The sequence below is a fragment of the Quercus lobata genome, chromosome 10 (assembly GCF_001633185.2).
Source record: "Quercus lobata isolate SW786 chromosome 10, ValleyOak3.0 Primary Assembly, whole genome shotgun sequence".
Classification (NCBI taxonomy): domain Eukaryota; kingdom Viridiplantae; phylum Streptophyta; class Magnoliopsida; order Fagales; family Fagaceae; genus Quercus; species Quercus lobata.
In genome coordinates, this window is record NC_044913.1 from 28389796 (window position 1) to 28395795 (window position 6000).

A 6000-nucleotide genomic window follows, 5' to 3' on the forward strand; every position below is an offset into this window, starting at 1 on the left:
CCCACTGCACTTTTTGATACTATTCATGAGTCTTACTGTACTATTGCAACTAACTTTTACCTTTATCTACAATACTTTCAGCAAAAAGTTTTCAGTTTCAGCAAAATATGCGGTTTCCAAATAGATCCTAAATAATGAAGGAGAAAAAGAGGAGTTGTTGAAAACTTAGCTAAGTGTAATTACTTAGAAAGAGAGGGGTTGCTAAATAATTAATTACTTATCACATGTATTCATGAGTATTTATACTATGAGTAAGACTTAGATACAGTACATAGGTGTTATTCCTTAGATTCTCCTCTTAAGATTCAGCCATGTGGCCTTTTTCTCATAGAATAGAAGTGTATTTTTTTAATTAAGTAACTACATAGAATAATCTTAAAATGAGAACCTAAGTAACAGTATCTAAGGTATTGTATATAAGTTTTGTCCTTATTCTACATGATCTATTAATTTGTTATTCCACACTAAAAATTTGAAACATTTACTGTCAACCAAAAAAAAAAAAAAAAATTGAACATAATTACGTGATATTCATAATCAGCCTCCCCCTAATAATCATAATTGTTCCCATTTTTCTTTTTTCTTTTTTACCCAAAAAAAAAACCAATTATACTTTTATAATTTTATAGAGGAAACCCAATCATACTTAAACAAACCAACTAGACTTCCCTTAATGTTTGCATTCTATGTTGTATGTAAAGCCATTGATTTGCATTGGTTGACTATAATCTATATAAGCAAACCAAATCCCACCATACCTGTAAATAGAGAATCACCAATTAGCATCAAGCACTCTTAAGAGAGCACCAGTATCTGTCATGCTAAAACTCCAAATATTCTAAAATTTAGTATCAAACCTTATAAATCTTGCATTACCTACCCTACCAATTCTAAAAAATTATAAAATTGAGCTATAGTACCATCCTACTTTTATGATGGTACTGTAGCAAGATGATTTTTTTAAATAATATTTTACTGAATTTTTGGTTATATTATTATATTGTGTAAATATATTATTTTAATATGTTATATAGTAAAATAAAAGTTGAAATGTTAGGTATATTAGTTGTAGCCTTAGGCTACAAACTTACTTAATATTTTTTTATTGGATGTAAATTTTGACAAATTCACCATTGGATTACATCTTCTTCTTATATCCTCCATGCTTGCAAAATTTCAAGAAAATTAAAGATCAATAGCTATGTCATCAATAAATTTTTTAAATTGCAAGTTTTTGTAATTTAAAATTATGCACAAAATATAAACTTATAGATCATATAGTAAATGATATCCGATTGACACAAAATTTAACATGTGTATTAAGGGCGTAAAGAACATGCAATTCAACGGTTAAATTTTCAAAATATGTTGTAGTATTTATTTTATTGAGTGAGTTTGTAACCTTAAGCTACAATCAATTTTGTAGTTAAACTTTGTCCATAAAATAATATGATATAGTGAATAAAATAACTTTTCAAATAATAAAATGAGATAAATTTTAGAAATTAAATGCTAATGCTCTAAAAGGTGCGGGGAAGGGCAATCCACGGGAAATAATGCTTCACAAGATTGAATATACCCGTAAGTGCAACTGTACGTTGCTAAACTTTATTTTATTCCATTTTATTCTTTTTTTTTTATTCTTTTTTTTTTTTTTTTTTTTGGTGTCAGCTGCAATTGGGCTAAAACAAAAGCTATTGTTGTCAACTTGTATCGGCCCCTTATTTTTTGGGGGCGGGGGACCCCTGCGAATATTGTCCCTTTTTTATTTTTTATAAAAAAGATATTTAAATATTTGGCCACGAACCCGATCTCTCCCTATGATTTTTTTGGTTAAATTTGTCACTCCCTCAACATGTACCAGTCCTATATTATGATTTATAATTCAACCAAAATAAAAATTAGAGAAATTTCAAAATTCAAAACCATGAATTAAGAGCTTTGTTAGTTAAACTAAAATATTTTGAATTCTAATATATTCAACAAAAATATCTATGATTCAAATCTCATTTCTTCTAATATCAAATAATGAAAAAGACACACACACAAAGAGCCCCTAGGGCGGCCTACGCCATGGGCGCTGCAAGGAGTAGCCCCTAGCAGAAGTTTATGTCGGAACAACAGCTGCACATCAAAAGAGACGGCGGAAGCTCCGTGAATTTTTGCTTAGTAGAGAGTTGACTCCACCGCCACCTGCGCCAAGCGCGCATGCTTTCCCACAGACGGCGCCAATTGTAAGGACACGATTCCTGCGCGGCCCAGTGACATTTTTGGGTTCACGCGGGAGAGATCCCTCACAATACAATTTGTAGAGAGTGGGCTTGAAAAGCTTGGGCTTGGTCACGGGACGATGGTCCGGTCTGGATTTCAGAGAGGTCCCTGTGGAAAGTGGACTGGGCCTAAACGTTTAAAGCCCCGCCGTGCTGCCACTTCTGAGAATGGGCTCCTCGGACTGGATCCGAGGACCCTTGTGGTCCTTTCCGGCTGTCCAACGGAGGACCTTTTCTATTCTCTGCATGGATCGTTCCGGCGATCTTATTCATGAAGTCTTTTTCTTTTTCTCCCCCCCCCTCTCTAGATTCACTTACTTCTCCTTTTATACTAGCGTGCGTTCGATGTCCTTCGTCCACGTGTAGGGTCAGTCTTTACAAATACTGACATTGGTCCCATCAGTCTAATCCCGGAATTGTTGGGGATGACTTGATAAAGCTGCAGAGTACGGTTCTGTCAGGCATTGGGCCTTATCCAGAAGGGTATTTAGGGTAATCGCCCCAAGGTATTTTGGATTTCCTCCCGAATTTGTCCCTTTATTCTGGGGGGATTATGGGCCTGCCGAGGACTAGACTGTCCTCGGCTGCCTCCCAAAATTGGTCTGTGCTCTGCGTCATGGAGCTTGGGCTACAATTCTCCTCGGATTGGGCCCTCGGACTCTCTAAGGGTGAATGGGCCTGGTCCACGAATTGTTGGGCCCCACAATAGCCCCTCAAAACCCTTCTATCCGAATTCCGGATTGGAAAGGAGGGTTTTGGCAAACCCGGGCCCTTAATATGGCCCATTTAGCTTGATCCCGCATTTATGTGAGCGGTTTCCCAGGAAGTTAGGCGGTTTTTGAGGGATTCCTTTTAATCCGCTCGGAATCTGCTCCTGCCGCTTGGATGTCCCAGACGCGCCCTTAATGAATCCCCTTAACGAGGCTCATTTATATCCGGCGGCTCATTTGATAAGGTGGAGAAGTGAAACGGACGCCTCTTTTTTCTTCAGATTCTTTGGGAAAGTTGAATACATTTAATGCCATCCGTTCTGCTCTTCCTATAAGTAGGCAAGCAGGAGGCCATCACTTTCGTACTAACCCCCTTCCCTTCTTATGAGATCACGACAAATGATGAAGAAATCATGCCCCTCCTCTAGACACCATATTCTGATAAAACTTGAAATGGCTCGATCAGGGCAAGGGTGGCGCAGACTTAAGATCCGTCCCGCCTCTCTTTTAGCCAAAATCCGAAGCAGGGGCTCATCACGCCGAACTCTTGGCGTGACTGAGTCGAGAATACCCAATATCAGCACCACCCGGCTCCTCATGAGCGTACCTAATATGGCACCAACGTGTTAGGAGTCAGGGCTGAGGCAGGGGCTAAGTGCTTCTGCTTCTCCCTCTTTTGCTCCTCGGTGCCCTCCTCCACCTTCTTCTTATAGTCTTCCCAGCACCAGTTCCGTCTTGGTGCCTTCCCTTTTCCCTCTTTTGTTCCTTTTCTTTCTTTTCATCCCTACTCTCTTCTTCTCCTCCTTCTTTACTCATGTCCTCCATCTTCCTCATTCATCTCCTCCATCTTCTTCAATTCTTCTTCCTTCTCCTTCAATTCTTCTTCCTTCTCCTTCAGTTCTTCTCCCTTGTTCTTCATCCTTTTCCGAAGGAGGTTCTTGTCACGATATGAGCAATGTTGAGACAGAGACTGAAGAGACCTTGAAGATGAGTTTAGAAGAAGCCTGACTGTTTACTTCTCTGTACTGCGAGTGTTATCGTTGCTTTAGCAGTTCTTCTTTTGTATAGGCTTGTTTGAGCCCTTTTTCGTACATTGTAATAATCTCTTATATTAATAAAAGTGTTTACTATTTCATTTTGCATATTCCGTTTATGTTTTTGTATATTGGTAAACGCTGCTCGGCTCAATGAGAAAGTATCTAAAACCGATGACAACTAAGACCAAAATACTTGATAATAAAAAGATGTTGCCATAACTTTAATATAAGTGTTTGGCCCAATAAGGCCGACCAGTGAAAAGTAATAATTACCATGCTGGCCGAGGAGAGAACTGGAGGTTTGATGCCGTGTTTGGGTCCGAGGACCATGCAAGGCCTTGACTCTATCCAAAACTCGTAATAATAATAGTTTTTATACTTGGTTTCCCCATAGGCTTGAGTCCGAGGACCATGCAAGGCCTTGGTTCAGTCCAAAACTCGTAATAATAATAGTTTTTATACTTGGTTTCCCCATAGGCTTGAGTCCGAGGACCATGCAAGGCCTTGGTTCAGTCCAAAACTTATAATAATAATAGTTTTTATACTTGGTTTCCCCATAGGCTTGAGTCCGAGGACCATGCAAGGCCTTGGTTCAGTCCAAAACTTGTAATAATAATAGTTTTTATACTTGGTTTCCCCATAGGCTTGAGTCCGAGGACCATGCAAGGCCTTGGTTCAGTCCAAAACTTGTAATAATAATAGTTTTTATACTTGGTTTCCCCATAGGCTTGAGTCCGAGGACCATGCAAGGCCTTGGTTCAGTCCAAAACTTGTAATAATAATAGTTTTTATACCTGGTTTCCCCATAGGCTTGAGTCCGAGGACCATGCAAGGCCTTGGTTCTGTTTCATTCCCTCTCCTTAGGTACCCCGTACGCAGCCGGGCAGGAGGTTGTCCCTGGCATTAGTTATTACCCGGCGTGGGCCGTAGTCCGTGGGCTATCATGTAGCAGGGGCATGGGCCGCGAATTTTCTAGGCCCACAGATCAGGAGATATTTCCATAGTCTTTGGCCACGCGGCACTTTTGGGTGTCCCGATGTTCGAGGTGCACCTCCACGAGGCTCCTTTAGTCTTGTCGTTGCAGAGGTTTGTTGGAAGTCGAGCTGGAGACGTTTTGTCTGTAGCGTTCCTTGGGAAGCTGCGCTAATTAAATGCCACCACCCTATCTCCTCAAATAAATAAGAGAGCAAGTTTCTTTGCCTAGGCACCAGCTCCTTAGTCTCCTCCTTCAGCTCCCTTCCGCAGTAAGTCATGTTTGAGACGAGGGTCGGGGAAGAAAAACTCTCTCCGCCGCAAAGGCGCCACGTTCTCCTAAGGCTCAGAAGAGTGATATACGGGCAACGAAGGCGTAGATTCAAAGAGATATTCCCTTATGACAGAGGGGAGAGGGTGTTTCCCACGCTTTTAGTCAAAATCCGAAGCAGGTTCTGGTCATGCCAGATTTTTGGTATGTCCGAAGAAGGAATTTCCACCATCAGCACTGTCTACCTTGTAGCCGGCAAATTTCTGCGGGGGCTCCCCAACTTCCGGCTCCCTGCACCTTCTTTGTAGATGGTGTTAGCCTGAGGTCAGGTTCTTTTGCTGCCTGAGTTTCGGGCACGTGAAAGCGTAGAGGATGAAACGAGGTCTTGAGGCAGTAGCCAACCTCTCCTCTGTGCTACCTGCATCCTCCCACTGCGGCGTGAGGCTCAAGTTGGGCTCCTTTGCTGCCGGAGCTATGGGCATGCGAAAGCATGGGGGAAGGGACAAGGCCTCGAAGCAGTAGCCAACCTCTCGTCTGTGCTACCTCCTCGGCCTTCTCTTGCTTTCTTGCAACTTTCCTTTCTATCATGTAGCAAGTTTTATCACAAGTTGATTTCAGCTTCTGTTGTATGCTGTACTGTTTCTTTGTTTTAATAAAAAAGGAAATTTTGCCTACTTATTTTGAATACTGCTCTTTTGGCAACATTATTTTGTGGAAGGGTGTGCTCCCTGTGTTTGTTT